The sequence below is a fragment of the Pieris napi genome, chromosome 20, assembly GCF_905475465.1.
Source record: "Pieris napi chromosome 20, ilPieNapi1.2, whole genome shotgun sequence".
NCBI classification, from domain to species: domain Eukaryota; kingdom Metazoa; phylum Arthropoda; class Insecta; order Lepidoptera; family Pieridae; genus Pieris; species Pieris napi.
The window spans coordinates 4,823,274-4,843,200 of NC_062253.1; positions in this window are offsets into that span (position 1 = coordinate 4,823,274).

Below are 19,927 nucleotides of genomic sequence, written 5' to 3' on the forward strand. Positions count from 1 at the left end.
TTTGGGTCTACAATATCTTTTTAGTAAAATAAGTGATAGACATAATTTTAGTACTAGAAATAAAGATAAAATAGCTCAACCATCTTTCAGATTAGCCAAAGTTCAAACATCATTTATGGGGTACTGTGTAAAATGTTACAATAAAATACCTTGTGACATATTAAAACTAAATGAACGAAAATTTAAATGTTTTATTAAAAGTACACTTTGTAAACAAGCGTATTACAAATTAGAGGATTATGTTCAAGATAAGAATGCTTGTCCTGCTGTGAAACGTGCTGGTCCTGCTCCATAGGACGATCATAGAGTCTGGACAATATCAAATTGTTTGGTGATATTTATTTTACTACAAAATGAAATTATTTTATTTTTGTCTCACACACTGTTTTATTGTGATTTTTTTTTATTACTTTTTATGTATAATATTCTACGGTTTTGATATTTGTAAATATGTGAGGAAATGTATACTAACATTTTTTTAGTATAGTAGTTTTATTCTAGGAGTATATTGTCTTCACAAATAATTATATAATTATTTAACTAATGTATACAAAATATTGTAAACCTATTTTAAAAGAGTAAGTGTGAAGTCTCTTACCCATTCTTCTCCACACGAAACTACCTTTTGGAAGGGGCAACTAGAATAATCTTTAAATATATTTTATTTGACGTTTAAAAGTGCCATTTTAGGCGGTCTAATTGAAATAAATGATTTGACTTGACTTGACTTGAATTTGCGCTTTATAGATGCAAGCGGTGGCCCGAAGTACCGTCTCGCCTTGCTGAGCATACAAAGCTAAATTCCAATAGCGTCAGCGATATTGATCCCGACGTTTAAATTCAAGTTTGGTGTAGATCTTTTAACATCCTTAACACTGTAAGAATCTTGATATGGATACAAAAACTCAATATTGTATCGGGATAACTGTCGGTAATTACAGAGTAAGGCTCTGGTTCTTTATCGTTAATTGAACCCGCACTTCAGTGTCTCACCAACCTTACAACGATCCAAACGAATTGTATTCGGTTTTCAAATTAATTATAAAAGAAGCAGATTTACGACGAATGAATTTAAATAATTCTTTATGCGTTTAATAAATGATTAATCGTGCTCGTTTCTTTGATTATATATTGGTATATCAATGGGTAAAATGTCGGCTGGGTATATGTCGTTTATTTTACTACTAAATTATTTTCTTAAGAGTCAGCGAAAGTAGACTTAAAAATGTATCAGAACAATTTGTGGAGTAGACTGTCTTAGTAGTTGTGTACCTTTGTTTAAGAAGCTTTTGTTCTTGTTTAAGTTTTGTTTTATCATAAAATAAAATATGTTTATTATGGAATATATGATACAGGTACTTATTCCACGTCATTAAATTTGAATCGGTAGAAATCCCTACTCATCGGCAAAGAAGACAGGGTGTAGGCCGAGAAGAAAGACGACGAGAGAGAAAGAGCCGGCGTAAAAAACTCTCGGTACTCTTTTAAAATAGCAAATCATCATACAGAATTACTATTGCAAACAACACTTATTTTAAAACAAATTAATTAGAAGTAGCCTGTCTAGCACTAGATCCAGGCCCTTTTATCAACTAGATAATCGTTAACTTTATAGTAAGCCATTTTACACAGCTATTATTTAATACATTTCTTAAATAAATGTGAAGTATTATATCGTTCTTTTAACTATTACTCCATAAATAATTAATATAACGTGTAAGTTAAATTGAACATGAAACATACATACATATTTTAATTTTGTAGAAAGCCTCATTACTCGTTCTATTCCCCCGGGGTCTAAGCATACAGTGCTTACTAACGTTACTAATTAAACCAGGAAGTCGCTAAGTAAATAATATATCCATTTATATAATAATTACAATACTATTAGATTATTTTTGTGTTAAGTAACGCAAGTCATAAATTAAAATTTACTGTATGGATATAATTATATAGTTAAATTATACTATATAAATTTAATGATGCTTGTATGACCAGTGGTAAGCATTTTAAAGGTCCGATACCACTCGATTAACCTAACTAATTTAAATTAATTTTAAATGAATGTTGAGGAAAAGTCAAAAGTCAAAATCATTTATTCGTATAGGTAACACAATGTACACTTATGAACGTAAAAAAGAAATATACATTAAATGCTTCTAGTAGGAAGTAAGCAATACAAAAACATTGCTGCAATTACCTGTAATTAATTTTCTAATATAAATTGTTTGATAAATATTCATCATAATGTACATAAAGCTTTTACAAGTGCAATCAAAAGCTCGAACCTTAAAGCCAACTTTTGAACTAAGATTCCGCTCGTTGATTTCTTCTGAACGATGTATAAAAGCCTTCACAAAAAGCTTTGTCCTGTATTTCGTAATTTTGTATCAAGAATGCTCGTTTTTACCTTTGCAACACAGGCTGACTTTTTGGTTTTATTTCTTAACTTAAGCTCGAATAACGTATATTCTTTGGAAGTTTTACTTAAATCTAGTATCTTTCCTATATAGGTCAGCGTTGAGATAACTAAGGCTTTAATTTTCATCAAACATTTCCGATTACACATACCAACTTCAACCTCCAGTAGATCAATATAACATTTCAATAGACTCTTATCATATACAAACAAAAGAACAATAAAAACAATAACTATCCTTAAAATATAAAAACTAAAATATATTATTAAAAGGAGTCCCTTTAGGCAAGGTTCCGAAGATTCTGGCAGCGTTCCCTCTTTGAATAGCTAGACCCAGAGCTGATTTACACAGGGTCAGTAACTGACTACAAATTCGAGGCAAGTCAGTGCTGACCCGAAAAAAACCCTGTGTAAACTGATTTGAAGTCAGTACAGTGGCTTGAAGTCAGCGCTGACTTGAATATTCGGACACGAATATTTTAAAGTCAGTTGGCGCCCCCCGCCACCCGCGCACCCCCGCGCCAGCCAAATAAACCCCGTGTAAACAGACAAGTCAGTGCGTGGTTAGTCACTGCCGCTGCGTTGTAGAGTGACCACGTTTTTTTCGCTTGCGATAAAAATGAAGCGTAGCGAAGACGAAACCTTAAAATTGGTGCAATTATATGGCCAGTTTGTACTCCACAGGATCTTCAAATCGCAATTGCTTCAGCAACAAAGCAGAGCCATCAGTTTCGTTTCTATCGTCAATCCATTTTCTTACCCATGTCGTTTATTTTTAGTTATCTCATTTTCTACCATTTCTATTAACTCATTCAACAGCAAAATTGATAAATTGTTCAATAAATAATTAAATCGTCGTTTCAGTTGTTTTCGCGAATTCATTTTTCCCACTGACTTCACACACGTGTGCTCATCGTGAGAAACGCACCACTACTACTTACTCCATGTAAACAGTTAAAGTCAGTCGCGGCGCCGACATTGGCGCTGCGACTGACTTGTCTACTGACCCTGTGTAAATCAGCCATCATTCTTTGTCCGAGGTAGCTGCCAGCTCTTCGGTCTCCTGTGATGTTGACTAACCTTTTTGTTACTTCCTAAAAAGCCTTATAGCGCTAGGACCCCACGTACCAAGGGTCTCGACACCGAATGGGACAAAATCATATTCAGAGCCTAGACCCCTGTATTTGCAGGCTTTGGTTACACTGCACGTTTCATAAAGATCGAACGTCAAATTATGTAAATAATGCCATAAATTCACTGTGTATTAAGTGTATTTTTTAAAGCAACTTTTTCAAATTTTCCATACACGAAACATGTTTAAAATCCTTATAAGGTATGGCGTAGAGTTAGATTTCTGCGTCTGATTAATTCGTAATTTGAAAAGGTGGGAGCTGGTAGTTTATTGTTTATCAGAATACCAAATCATAAAATGACTGCTTCACGACTGATTTGAGAGTGACCGCCGATGCGAAAACCGCTGTGTGAGTTCGAAAAGTGAGTTACAGAATCGCAGGGCTGGTTATCCTTCATAGAGAAAGAGGCATAACAAACTCTATATTATAACATCAGTACAGATAAGAAAAAAAAATCCGTAAGATGTCGTCTGAAAACTGAAAACAATATCTTTAATAGAAGATTTATTAGAAAAGCCAAAAGAAGTTGCAATCCCTCTTGTAAGTTTCAATTTTTGCTAATACAAGCTAAACATTACAAACAGTTCCGACTGTGACGATTTCTCTTGAAAACTTTAGAAACACTAATTTGAGTGTTTAGTTACTTTTCGGTCACTTATAGGGTGCGGTTTGTGATTATCTAATTAAAATCTAAATCGTTATTGCTTAATTTTACTGTCTTCGTTAACGATTTACGGTTACATAAACTTAAATTAATTAAAACATGTTTTAACATGTGTCGGCATCGTACGCCATCTTGCGAAAATATTTTCTCGGTAAAATTACCAATATCCGCTAGTCATGAATCCTTTGTAATATGTGTTTGTTCTCTTTCTACATTAAAGCCGAACGTCCACCGCCGGCTAAACTAAGTTAGTTTAGCTTAGTTCGCATAGTTGAGCCAGTTTTTCATACATGTGCGTGAAATGCCCCAGCTAAGTGGAACTAACTTAGTTGTGCGCCCGATCCGTAACTAACTGAGCTAAACTAAGCGCCTCTCACCCCCTTGCCTTACCCCTCTGACGCCTGTCGATAGTATTGTAGATACACGATAGTACATCTTAAAATTTTCGTCGTCTAGTTCATTAAACAAAGTGTTAAATTCGCTACTTGTTTTCCAGGACTGAATGTGTTGACTTATCCAGTATCTATGTTTCCGTTTTACTTCATAAAATAAGCAATAATCAATGTTCTTCTCCTATGACGATAGACCTCCTCCTCCTCTCTTACCTCTAAAGTCTCATCATTGCTCGTCTTCTAACTCGACGTTCTAGGACAAACTGGCCATCAATAAAGTAGTTTTAGCTTATTTATTAGTGGACGGACAACGTAGTTCTAGTTTAGCTTACCTTAGTTCACTGAGTTTAGTTTTCATTTAGTTTAGCCAGCAGTGGACGTTCGGCTTTAATGTACAAATTACAAATATTGTATGAAATATTAATCTGTATCCATTAGAAAAGTTAGTTATTTGACAGTAAGAAAGCGACCCCATAGAGGGCTTCAGTTGAAAGTTTTATACCATAGGGATATTGTTGTTAGTTATTTAATATTTGTTTTCATTTTAATATAACAGGAGGTAAACGAGCAGGAAGCTGACCTGCCTTGCGATTCTGTAACTCACTTTTCGAACTCAAACAGCGGTTTTCACAGCGGCGGTCGCGCTCAAATCAGTCGTAAAGCAGTTATAATACGATTTGGCTTTCATTTGCGAAAACCGCTGTGAGAGTTAGAAAAGTGAGTTACAGAATCGCACGGCTGATGTTAAGTGATACCGCCGCCCATAGACACCGACTTTGCCAGAAGGCTCGCATGTGCGTTGCCGGCGTTTTAATTCTAATTGGTTTTTGGCGTGGAATTGGTTCGGCAATACTTCAGTGGGCAGCTGGTTCCACATATATGGTAAATGCGGTAGAATATGCAGAGAGACCAGATGAGCGCCCACGACGTAAGCCGTACGTAGCCGTATCGCTCATCAGCTGGGGGCCCTCGAGATACCTCAGGCCATTAATAAATGTTTCCATTATTTGAGAGAATACGGATGTATTGGCGCGAGTACAGGTACCGGAAAAGGCGCGTTAAGAACTAGTGAGTATTATTATATATTATACTTAATTTATTTATTTGTATCTAAACTTCTTGAAGCGTATTTTGTTCTTCATATCTCTTCAATAAAGAAAAGCCAAATATTGGTTTAACATTTTGTATTTGAGTGATCTCCAATTTTCAAGAAAATATTGATGTTTAGTGCACTTTGGAGATGATTACGATGAGTTAGATTATACACAAAATCTTTTTATGATTTATAACTCCAGTATTGCGCCGTATCTTAATAAAATTAAGGTACGTACTTCTCTTGTTATTTTATGTATAAATTAATAAATCATTTTCATGTAATACCTTAATTTTCCTGGGTCTTGATTAAGTGTTTTAACGAGGCTTTTAACTCAGAGATATTAAAACTGTAATGGGTTTTAATTACTCAACTAATTGAACTTCAAAGCTATTGAAAAGGATCGTTTTCGAAATAATTTCAAATCCCTGGCGATCTCAGAAGTCAGAACCGATTATTATGATTAAATATGGTCCCTACGCGGTTTATAAAACTACCTTGAAAATGCCACTGAATTAAAATACTTGTATAAAATTCCATAATGATTCAATGGGGTACATGACTGGCGTATTTCTTTCCTAATAGCCTACCTCCTTATGTTACGCTCCATGGTCGTGGATTTGCGTAGAAGAATAAGAAGAGTCATAAGTGATACCGCCGCCCATAGACACCGACTTTGCCAGAAGGCTCGCATGTGCGTTGCCGGCGTTTTAATTCTAATTGGTTTTTGGCGTGGAATTGGTTCGGCAATACTTCAGTGGGCAGCTGGTTCCACATACATGGTAAATGCTATAGAATATGCAGAGAGACCAGATGAGTAAGTCTCCCAGTGGGAGATAGAAGGTTCATATGTCCCACATTTTTAGTACAGTGTTAGTAAAGCTTCAGATTTATCTCATCTACCTAGTTTAGTTTAAAATTGACCTGTAAAGAGTAGCAAAGAAGTTGGTTTCTGTGTGGACAAACCTGCACATTTGTCTTGTATAACTCATTAGTGAAGTGTTACCTGGATAAAGGCAACAATTATGCTCCAGGTGACACTTCACTAATTACAATTAAAAGTGCTGCTTTAAATTAAATATTTTCATCATTTTCACTAAACAAACCTGGTTTAAAGGTGTCAGTGTTTCGTTTCACATTGGAATTTAAACAAATTCTAAAAATGCGATAGTGTATTTGAGAGGGTATTTCGGTATGACTCTGCATATAAGAGAGAGATAAAGTGGATATTCTGTAAGCTTCCATTACAAAGAAAATGTGTTTCAGCGCGCTTTACCGCGGATTCCGCGAAATCCTTAAACATAATTAAACAATTAATTACAAGTATAAATAAATTACTTTGTGAAATTAAGATAAAAAGCTTATATGCAGCTCTCTTTTTATTGATTTCGTATGCATTTTGAAATCTCTCACAGCACTTAATCGCTGAGAACTTTTCTAAAAAACTTGAACTTTAGAGATTTTTAATGGGGCTCTTTGCTTTTAGTTCATGGACATAGTGAAAAATATTACGCGAATGTCAAAATCAAGCTGCAATCAGCCATTTGGTAGTCTCAATGCCTCTTATGGAGCTTTGTGCAGAGATCTTGAAACCACAAAGCTTCAAAGGCTAATGCAAAGTCCAATGCAGTGTTGCATTTATCGTTCAAACTAGTTGGACTCTTTATCTACAGAGATGTTCAGATATTTGTTTGGTTCAAGCACTTTAGTGGCTAAACTCTATTGAAAATGGCCATCTTTTATTTATTTAACACTTTGATTTTTTTTATACAGAACTGGATTGACTTTTCGCCACAATTTCACCTGATTTTAAGTGTGATGTGGCTTATTAGAAGGCACGCCTGTCCAGGAGATATTGATAGAGATAGATAGAGCCTATTCAATCGCCGCTTAAATGAACTATCATACTGTCTAGGAAAGATGGAGCAAGGAGTACCATTCCTTTCCTGTTTTTATAAGGAACGACAAACCAAATCGTGCACCTGATGATGACAAACGCAAGACGCAAACAAAGATATGCCTTTTAGTTATAGCAACAATTGCCATGAATATTTTACTATTAAATATGACATGTAATATTCCTAAAATATTTATTGCAAAAAAAATATATTTTGTATTAGCAGCTCATTATTAATTATTATCTTTGTAAAAGCTGTTGGTCTTTACTATTTATTAAGTATAATGATTGTCCACAAATTATTATCAAAATATTTCCAATATAATTGAAAGATTTAAATTTTATTGAAAAGATAAGTTCAATTGATAAGTTTGTCGGTTTTTTTTAATTACTTTTATATTACCAAGATCAAGTTTTGTCTTTATCGTTAAAATATTATATTATATTAATTATTTTATTTAATCTGGCCTTAATCACACACGTCTAATTTTAGAAGAGACACTTAATTGATAGAACCCCATTAGGATATAATTAAAAAAAATCCATCTGGAGGTTGAGGTAATTATTTTTATGGCCAAGAGGGGATCCTTTATCAAAATTCAATAGACACGAATAAAATGCTTCATTCAACAAAGGATGTAAATTGACTCTTTCGTTGAAATTCCTATTGTCCGAATTTATTGGTTCTCGTCAGACCGACATTAATGTAATTTGAGTAATTATTAGCTTCCAGCTGTGCCTGGCATTTTGTTTGATATAATTAATAATTTTGTGATATCTTAAAATAATAATATAAGTATGCAGTGTAAAAAAATTTAGATTCATGCATGTTTCATCACGAAGAATTGCGCTCATAGAAAACATTCTTATACAGCCGGGTTTGGGCCATAATGGTCGCACACTATGCCGCTGGACTAGCCATGCCCTTATATGCTCAATCAGGGCTATCAAGTGATACAAGATATCACACACTCTTTCTATTTGCCTTGTAGGTGAAGTTAAGGGGAGGCCTATTTATCCGCTGCTTGAATCCATCTGATAAATACACAGGGAAAGCGCAAGTGAGGATTTCTAAGAGACCTGGTGACAGTTGTAGGTAAGGTACCCATTAGGGTAGCCAGGCTGGCCTAGGACACTATGGCAAGTACGCATTGCATGAGACTGGCTCCGACGAGATCCTGGTTTTGATTACCGGTAAAAAAATAGTTTCAATTAGAGGCAACCACAAAAGTTTGAACAGATAAAAAGTTGTTATTGAAATCGGCCTCGAGACAGATTCCTGTCTCATATATATACTCGTATTACGTATACATTATGGATAAAAAAATTATTAATATTGGAGAAAACCTATTAATATTGTTTTAATAGAAAAGTTTGAAACCAAATTGCAGCTCACTTCCTATTCCTGCCTTCTAGACTCGTAATCATGCTTTGTTTCACGTTCGTCACATCAACACCAACTACCTATGCAAAAAGCTCAGTTTTGTATCGCGCAGCCCGGAGATGCAACGACCTCTATTTAAGCCTTGATTTGTAAAAGCTAACGCGGAATATGCGTATAAGGTGTATTAAGACTATCCATAGCGCTAAATCCCCTGCATCATGAGAACACCCCACATACACCCTTACTTTCATACCACACAGAGCACAGCCGACTTAGGTATTACGTTTTTCTTAATTTTTATCGATTTTTCCTTTAGTAAAGAGTATTTGAATCTTTTTGTATATATACATCTTTGGCTATATATTTAGTATAATTGGTTTTTGTTGTATAAAATTGATTATATATTACGAAATAAGTAAATAATAAAATAGTATGAAAAATACAATATAAATAAACATTTCAAAGAAAAGGATAAGGTTTCGTAGGCCGCTCTATCTGGGATTATCCCGAGTTTACTTTTTACAAATAAGAATATTTTAAGAAGATGAAACCTTTACTTAACAATACAATAATAATAATAATAAATGTAAGATAAATTTCTCAGTTATAACACGTACTTTATTTATATGATACTGTTAGATATACTAAGGATGTTCAATAAAGAAGTACTGATTTTATCTTTATTAAACAAACCCTATTATCTTTTGTTTTTCGACAAAGTCATCTTTCAGGGTTATACATTTTGTTACTGTTTTTTTTCTTAAGCTAAAATTTACTTTTTAAAACAATTTACTTCCTGCCTTGCGATTCTGTAACTCACTTTTCGAACTCTCACAGCGGTTTTCGCAGCGGCGGTCGCGCTCAAATCAGTCGTGAAGCAGTCATTTTACGATTTGGCATTCTGATAAGGGAGCTTGTAGTTTATTGTTTATCAGAATGCCAAATCGTAATCTTACTGATTTGAGCGCGACCGCCGCTGTGAAAACCGCTGTGAGAGTTCGAAAAGTAAAAAAATCATAAATCGAGGGGACGTTATCTTGGTGAAGCAAAAACTTAAGCTTGCGTGTTACCTCTCGAAACTTTTTTACTAGCCTGCGTACAATTCTCGTTATAGAGGCCCTATGATTAAGGTAATGATACATGTATTAAAATTATTCAAGAAAAGAGAAACAGAAATCTTACGTCATACGACTGACTCCCATTTTAGTACAATTCAAATTATGTGTATCTGGAAGAAAGCATATTTTAATTATTGTATGGAAATTCTCCGGAACAAAATAAGAGCAACTCCCACAGGGTTAATTATATAAAGCTTAAGGCGATGTGGAGTCTACCAATTTAGTAGCATTTGTCAGGGGAATTAAGTTTATAAAAGACAATTAAATGTTACTATATTTTAGACTAGCTGATCTGGCAAACGCCGTTTTGCCATGTCATTATATCATTTATGGTTATTGTGCCTAACTCGCCATAGATAGTTATAGTGTGTCGCGGACTTTTTTGTAGATATTTATAAGATCTACAATTACTTAGAACATTTTATGGTTCTATCTTTAATAGTTTAGGCAGGGTACGCAAAATAAGTAACTTTTTTGGTTGATTTTTTACACCTTGTGTCCGAAAAACCCTAATATCTTACGGAACCCTATTTTTGTTCAAAATTAAATATAGCCTATATTACTCGTGGATAATGTAGCTTTCGAATGGTGAAAGAATTTTTAAAATCGGTCCAGTAGTTTATGAGCCTATTCATTACAATCAAACAAACAAACAAACAAACAAAGTTTTCCTCTTTATAATATTAGTGTAGATATGCAGGAGCTGCAATTATTGCTGAGATATTTCCTCCTAAAGTGAATACCGTATTTCCAATTTTTATTGGTATTTGATGATGAAATAGATTATTAGTTAGATTATTATTATACTAAAGTACGCAAGGGCGAAGTCACTATTTGTCGCCAGAAAAGTGCCTAATATGGCTTATAGTAGTTTAATAGTTTCTTAGTAGTTTAATAAAAACGTGTATCTATACAAAAATGACTTTAGAGAACTTCTATCGTTTTGAACAAATCTTTTCCGTACCTTTATTGAAATGAATTTGTCTCTAAATATTGTAGAACAAAGAATTCAATTACTCATATCAATGTTTATTAAGCGCTCAAAAATGTTTGACTTAATTAGAGCATATTAATAGCTTGTGATGCTTAAACATTTCATAAGCTGAATTTCTGGAAATTATGACAAGCCTTTGCAGCGTCTATTACCTGGTATTTCAAGATCTGATTTAATAGCGACAATAGGAAATCTGCTTGTCGACTCGAACAGCAAATCCCTAGGAGAATTAGGTGCATATTATATACAAAGGATTCAGTGACTCGACTCCAGAGAAATATCAGCTCCTCTGTTTGGATGAGTTGCTGAGTTTCACTATCGGACGTCAAGGCAGAATACAAAATACCATCCGTTTCACCTCGACGTTCCTTGTTCCACAACGAAGCGTTTCTTAAGACAGGTTTTGCACCACTACGTGGAACCAGCTGCCCACTGAAGTATTTCCGAACCAATTCGACTTACGATCCTTCTAGAAAAGACCATACTATTTTTTTAAAGACAGGCAACGCACTTGCGAGCCCTTAGTCATTGTGAGTGTCCATGGGCGGCTGTGTCACTTAACATCAAGTGAGCCTCCTGCCCGTTTGCATCCTGTTATATAAAAAAAAACAGTTGAAATTGGGAGAACAGGGCAAATTCCGAATCCTAACGCTAAAAAAAGGCATATACAGATTAAATACGATATATTGATGACCTATGTAAGTTCAACCATGTCGTATTTGATATCAGCAGAAACATGTTTGGTTAAAACAAACGCATATGTTTACTTTACGTTAAATGCATAGCACATACTTGTTCTGATCTCTGAAAGCAAAAGCTGAACTTCGTATGTTACTGGAGTGTACTACCTCTAGAACTTTGATAGAACTAATCCCAATAAGTTTAATTCTTGTCCATAGGTAATAGTTCAAACTTATCCGCCTAGGTCAGCATCAAATAATATCATCAATGTATCAGGTATCCAAAGATATAAACATCCGCGGAACGAAAATATTTTGTTAATCACAAATGTTTACTGTTTGTAAAATTTCGTAGTTACCTTATCTAAGGTGTCATATTTATGCGAAACTAAAATAATATAAATAACAATTGTCACATAATGCCTGTTGTAACATCGATGCGACCTACCTGCACTTTTGTAAAAAATATGGTACATATTGTTAGAAACTATTTTTTTTTATATAGTGTATTTTCAAATAACATAACACGATGTACATAACTAGCTTATTGTAAATTTTCTCGCTAAGTGAATGTAATTCTTTGAGAAATAAAGTATATTTGAACCGAATATTAAACTCATAAATACCTTTAATCATAATAAAACCAACTAAACTACGAAGATACCGAAAAGTTCGTGCTAAAGAACAAAATGTATATATTTTTATAACATTTATTCACATGACGTATACGGACTCACATTAAAACTTTGGTCACTTCCGGTTTACCATAGATATTCATATTTAAAAACTGATAAACGCTGTATTCTGGACTTAGTGGTACATCTATTTCAACATCCATTTTTTCACATTTCATTGGTATATCAATACCTAGTTTTACTTTATACGGGATTGTTATAACAAGATCTTCGCCTTCAATCCACCATATCGCGTCTCTGGTTTCCAGATTCGATGGTAGGATTTTCATAGCTGAGAACTCATTGCCTCCTTGGAATTCAGCCTTTATCACCATAACACTATTCTTGATCTTGATATTCACAAACTCTTCTAAGTCCTTTTGAAGTATATACTTAAGAATGTAACCATCAGAATCGTATGTTTCTCTTTCGTTGTTGAAGTTTTTGCATGAATTTGCTACAATGCCATCGGCAATACGCAAATGGTTAGCTATTTCTTCAATTATCGCCTCCGGATTAGGAATATTTGTTTTAGTGGGCTTATGATAACCATTTTCCTGTTGATGCCATCTTGCTTCGGCAAATATAAACAATGTTAGTATGTATAAACAGTACATCTTTCTTGAAATCGTATTGTATACTGGGAATTTTATTATTTCTTATCAATAGTGCTGTGAACTGATGACCTTAGCTTACTTATGTTTTAATTGATGAAATATAAAATGATTTTATATTTTATGTTTGATGCTTTGTTAAATGTCATTGATTTGAAAGTCCTATCATCATCAACTTCAATATTTGTTAATTAACGCATTCGCGTAGGTATGGCGGGCTGTAAGTCACACCGGAGAAGTATGGCATGACACTGCCACCTCTTATTTTTGTATGGTCTATCGGAAAATACTAGAATTTTTGTGAAACAAATCGTTTGACTTTCGTAATTAATCCGACGAGTTCGACTAACGCCCACGCGATTGGGCCGCCGGTACCAGCGCTCTGATCATCATTTTGTCTTTTTTTTATTGCGTAATAAGACCCCTGAAGAACCGCCAGTAAGTCATTTGTATAAGTATTTATACACTATTTTGTTTCACTATCTCCCGGCCTATCGTTTTTTCGTCTTTTTTAACATTTAAAAACGTTTAAATTAGTTTTTGGTACTTTCCAGAGATGCGAATTACAAATTTTATCGTACAGGTTAAAATGAATTCATAATATAGAATATTTAAATGTTGTAAATTTACTGGTATATAAAATTTTCCACGTAAAATAAGTTTAAAGAGGGCGGCGCATGACTGCATCGTAATTAAATAGCTCGCTTAAAAATCTAGTAAAAGCTTTTGTTACGCTCTTAGAGTTAATTAAATTACTTTATACAAACGCAGTGTATATTAAAAAGAATTTACACATTTAAGTGTTGGTCTAGTTTGAAACGGCTTTGCACGAAAATATTTTTGTATACCGCGACACGTTTCAGGCACATAGGAACCGAATAAAGCAAGCAACAGCAAGCATTGACACTAATTAAATGATTATTTATATATTATAACTAGCAGACCGGCCAAGCGTTGCTGTGGCTAAGGTTTTTGTTATTTGACATAGTAGAAAACTATTCAAGGGAAACAAAAAAAGTCATGGGGACCACCATGCTTTTTTGGTGGTTATGCCATTAAATTGTAGCTTATGTGAAACGTTGGTACTTTCAACACAGCGCCATCTGTTAGTATTGTGACTATCAAATAATAAACAAATATTATGCAATAAAATAATATTGTGGGTATAAATTGAGATGTAAGCTATCCTATCTTTTAAGTTGGATCAAACTACACACTGTGTGCAAATTTGATTGATATCGGTTTGGTAGTTTAGGAGTCCATAGCGGACAAACAACGTGACACGTAATTTATATATATTAAGATAATATAACAATGGTTGCTACGTGATGATTTATATTTAAACATTGTATATCATTTTAACTTATCTTGGTCAAGTCTGGGATAAAAGCAGTATTTTTTTAAGCCTGTCTCATACTGAACGATAAATCAGTAAAGTTTGCGTGCCGGGATTACATCAAGCCGTGAGCTGAATCAATGATAACATACACTGATAACGTAGTACATTATTTGTCTCTAAAAGAGAAAAAAATCATGAAATATTTATAAATATTTTACGTATATATACTAGAGTTACGAATATATTAAGTTAAGTGGTATCCCTATTTTATTGACCACAAATTTATAATTAGACAGATTTTTTTTAATAACCATTTTGGAATCGGAATACTTGGTATCGTCTGGTAGGGAAGGGAAAAATAGCCTCTAAAAAGCTCGGTACGCTAACCAGGGTGCGAATGTACTTCACCCTCAGATCCAGCCCCTTTCTTCTTCTTCCTTTTGACCGCATCCAGCACAGAGCAGCTGGAACCGACCAGCGTTGCGTAGAGATGCAGGCTCTCTTTGCATCTTTTATCGCATATATAATGGGGAGTGTTCCGAAGAACTTTTCGGATGAGTACCTGCGGCTTAATTTTATCGGACGTCAGAATAATGCAAACCACCCGTTCCACCTTGACATCTGTCGTGGAACACCAGACTTTTTAAACTCTTTTTCGTCGCGACTCGCTACCACTTTGTTTAAACTTTATATAAATGAAAAGTTTTCTTTCCATTGAATTAATAAGCCTATCTACCATAATAATGCTACCTACTTGCTACTACTTTAAGAACTATTTACTACAGACTATCCTTTTAAGAGCCGAGTTCTGAATACATTCCATCAGTTGATTGTTGGGTTGATACCTTGAACATATATTTACGTATGTAAGTTACATTAGAGTGCTAATTACATTATTTGAACTAAGATACTGTTCACGAAGGCTACTAAGTAACTTCTATTGCGGTTTGCGGTACTTCAATTTAGATGTTTCCACCATGAATTTTCATGCGACAACACTTTTATTGAAAGACGTATCAGAGCAAATCGTCATCTGTACCAATAGTACGGGAGGTAGCAACGTTTTCGAGAAAGAATTTCAGGTCAGCTGATTTTGTGATATGTCTTCCTTCTTGCACTTCCGGTTAGAGTCTGGGCAATCTGGCTGGCGGTAGCGGTTGCGTTCATTAGTGCGCATCCTATCTGTCCAGGTAATAATCCTGGATTTTAAAAGCATTTTAAGAAGCGTAATTTTTAATTTTTCGTTTTTAAATACGTCTACCTGACATACTTTTTTTATTGCCAGACATTTTTCACGTTGCTAACTATGTGCCAGACGCGATTTTAAGTTTTATTTTTATAAAAATTTCAAAGCATTTTAGAATGTCTGTAATTTTAATATTATGTTATTTAAATATAAGGAAAACTGAAAATGAATTTGCCAGACATTAATTCGGTTGTTAAGTCTTGAATTAAAATGATAAAGTTTTGCAGTATGATGAAGCATTGCATTTTAAGAAGCGTAATTTTTGATTTTTCCTTTTTAAATACGTCTACCTGACATACTTTTTTTATTGCCAGACATTTTTCACGTTGCTAACTATGTGCCAGACGCGATTTTAAGTTTTATTTTTATAAAAATTTCAAAGCATTTTAGAATGTCTGTAATTTTAATATTATGTTATTTAAATATAAGGAAAACTGAAAATGAATTTGCCAGACATTAATTCGGTTGTTAAGTCTTGAATTAAAATGATAAAGTATTGCAGTATGATGAAGCATTGCATTTTAAGAAGCGTAATTTTTGATTTTTCCTTTTTAAATACGTCTACCTGACATACTTTTTTTATTGCCAGACATTTTTCACGTTGCTAACTATGTGCCAGACGCGATTTTAAGTTTTATTTTTATGAAAATTTCAAAGCATTTTAGAATGTCTGTAATTTTAATATTATGTTATTTAAATATAAGGAAAACTGAAAATGAATTTGCCAGACATTAATTCGGTTGTTAAGTCTTGAATTAAAATGATAAAGTATTGCAGTATGATGAAGCATTGCATTTTAAGAAGCGTAATTTTTGATTTTTCCTTTTTAAATACGTCTACCTGATATACTTTTTTTATTGCCAGACATTTTTCCCATTGTTAACTATGTGCCAGACGCGATTTTAAGTTTTATTTTTATAAAAATTTCAAAGCATTTTAGAATGTCTGTAATTTTAATATTATGTTATTTAAATATAAGGAAAACTGAAAATGAATTTGCCAGACATTAATTCGGTTGTTAAGTCTTGAATTAAAATGATAAATTATTGCAGTATGATGAAGCATTGCATTTTAAGAAGCGTAATTTTTGATTTTTCCTTTTTAAATACGTCTACCTGACATACTTTTTTTATTGCCAGACATTTTTCACGTTGCATGAATTATTCATAACTTACATTTAGTAATTAGGACAATTTAAATAAAGTGTTGATTATTAATTTTAATCTAATTTTATATTCCTTTTTATGCTCGTACTACAAGCATTATACTGCAATACTTTTTCATTTTAATTCAAGGCTTAGTAATCGAATTAATGTCTGGCAAATTCATTTTCAGTTTTTCTTATATTAAAATAACATAATATTAAAATTACAGACATTCTAAAATGCTTTGAAATTTTCATAAAAATAAAACTTAAAATCGCGTCTGGCACATAGTTAGCAACGTGAAAAATGTCTGGCAATAAAAAAAGTATGTCAGGTAGACGTATTTAAAAAGGAAAAATCAAAAATTACGCTTCTTAAAATGCAATGCTTCATCATACTGCAATACTTTATCATTTTAATTCAAGACTTAACAACCGAATTAATGTCTGGCAAATTCATTTTCAGTTTTCCTTATATTTAAATAACATAATATTAAAATTACAGACATTCTAAAATGCTTTGAAATTTTCATAAAAATAAAACTTAAAATCGTGTCTGGCACATAGTTAGCAACGTGAAAAATGTCTGGCAATAAAAAAAGTATGTCAGGTAGACGTATTTAAAAAGGAAAAATCAAAAATTACGCTTCTTAAAATGCAATGCTTCATCATACTGCAAAACTTTATCATTTTAATTCAAGACTTAACAACCGAATTAATGTCTGGCAAATTCATTTTCAGTTTTCCTTATATTTAAATAACATAATATTAAAATTACAGACATTCTAAAATGCTTTGAAATTTTTATAAAAATAAAACTTAAAATCGCGTCTGGCACATAGCAACGTGAAAAATGTCTGGCAATAAAAAAAGTATGTCAGGTAGACGTATTTAAAAAGGAAAAATCAAAAATTACGCTTCTTAAAATGCAATGCTTCATCATACTGCAATACTTTATCATTTTAATTCAAGACTTAACAATCGAATTAATGTCTGGAAAATTCATTTTCAGTTTTTCTTATATTTAAATAACATAATATTAAAATTACAGACATTCTAAAATGCTTTGAAATTTTTATAAAAATAAAACTTAAAATCGCGTCTGGCACATAGTTAGCAACGTGAAAAATGTCTGGCAATAAAAAAAGTATGTCAGGTAGACGTATTTAAAAAGGAAAAATCAAAAATTACGCTTCTTAAAATGCATTGCTTCATCATACTGCAAAACTTTATCATTTTAATTCAAGACTTAACAACCGAATTAATGTCTGGCAAATTCATTTTCAGTTTTCCTTATATTTAAATAACATAATATTAAAATTACAGACATTCTAAAATGCTTTGAAATTTTCATAAAAATAAAACTTAAAATCGCGTCTGGCACATAGTTAGCAACGTGAAAAATGTCTGGCAATAAAAAAAGTATGTCAGGTAGACGTATTTAAAAAGGAAAAATAAAAAATTACGCTTCTTAAAATGCAATGCTTCATCATACTGCAAAACTTTATCATCTTAATTCAAGACTTAACAACCGAATTAATGTCTGGCAAATTCATTTTCAGTTTTCCTTATATTTAAATAACATAATATTAAAATTACAGACATTCTAAAATGCTTTGAAATTTTTATAAAAATAAAACTTAAAATCGCGTCTGGCACATAGTTAGCAACGTGAAAAATGTCTGGCAATAAAAAAAGTATGTCAGGTAGACGTATTTAAAAACGAAAAATTAAAAATTACGCTTCTTAAAATGCTTTTAAAATCCAGGATTTTTACCTGGACAGATAGGATGCGCACTAATGAACGCAACCACTACCGCCAGCCAGATTGCCCAGACTCTAACCGGAAGTGCAAGAAGGAAGACATATCACAAAATCAGCTGACCTAAAATTCTTTTTTTTCAAACGTTGCTACCTCCCGTACTACAAGCGTGGCTGTACTTCAACCACATTTGTCCTGAAAAAAGGGCTACACCTCAGTACAAGTTCTGAATTTAAAATCTAAACTATAGTTTAAAAAAATCAATTAATACAAAAAAAAGAAACGAAAACAGAGAGAGAAAATAAACTTTTCTCTACGTTACACCATTAATGGAGCCATCACAAGCAATGACATCCCAGGTTGGCTAAAAAATACCTATTCACGCTTGTAATTTTAGGGTGTTATTTAAAGATTTGAGGGTAACAATGTACAGTTGTTCATTAAGTTAACTTTATTAGAACAGCCTATTTTTATTATCTATGAATGCTTCATATCGAACAATAATCATGGACACAAGTTTTAATTCGTAATTACCTGTCATGCAAAAGATGAACCAATACACCACTCTTGTTGTTTCTTATTATTAAAATAGGTTCATTTGTTATTTTTCTTTTATCCCAAAAGTCCGGAAAACAAATAGATATGTCAAGACAAATTTGACAAGGAGCTAAACGTGTGTTTAATACGAATAACTGAAAACAGTTTCATAGTCTCACGTGAGTTACGACTTGTTTGTAATAGTGGATTTCGAAAAACTTCTAATTTTGTTTTACTTATCTCGAACTGAATTTCCGTATTTATTTTGTATGCCTCGGTACTTTTTTATTCTTAATGTCAATATTTTATTTATATCTTTACCATGGATAAAGTTGTGTTACAACGACTGACGCATTCATCAGAACGATAGTGATTTTAATTACTAAATTTGTTAATTAATAATTTAATGTATTATTTACATAACATTACTTTAAGAAGTACATAATAATAGTTAATAAATAAATAGAACTCTAATATAAAAATACATTTTGGTATGACCTTAAATGCTAGAAATTCCTCGCAGTATTGATACTTTTTTTTCCTTTATGGCTCTGGCACGGTTTGTGCATTAGCCAGCGTCAAGTATAAGATTTTTATAATTCGCACTTGTAATTGCCATCCTCGGCCTAGAACGTATTGCTACGTTCTAAACCTTCACAGTCTCCTTTCTTAGGTAGCATACTCACTGCTTGCCTTAGAAATTCGACCGTGCCCTCCATGTACGGTTTAAGCACTCGCCCGGTACCGCACAACCCTCCAAAAGGCCGAGAACAAATTTTAAATTAAATTAAAACTTGCCCTCGAACCGGGAATCGAAACGTACGTAAACGTACCCCT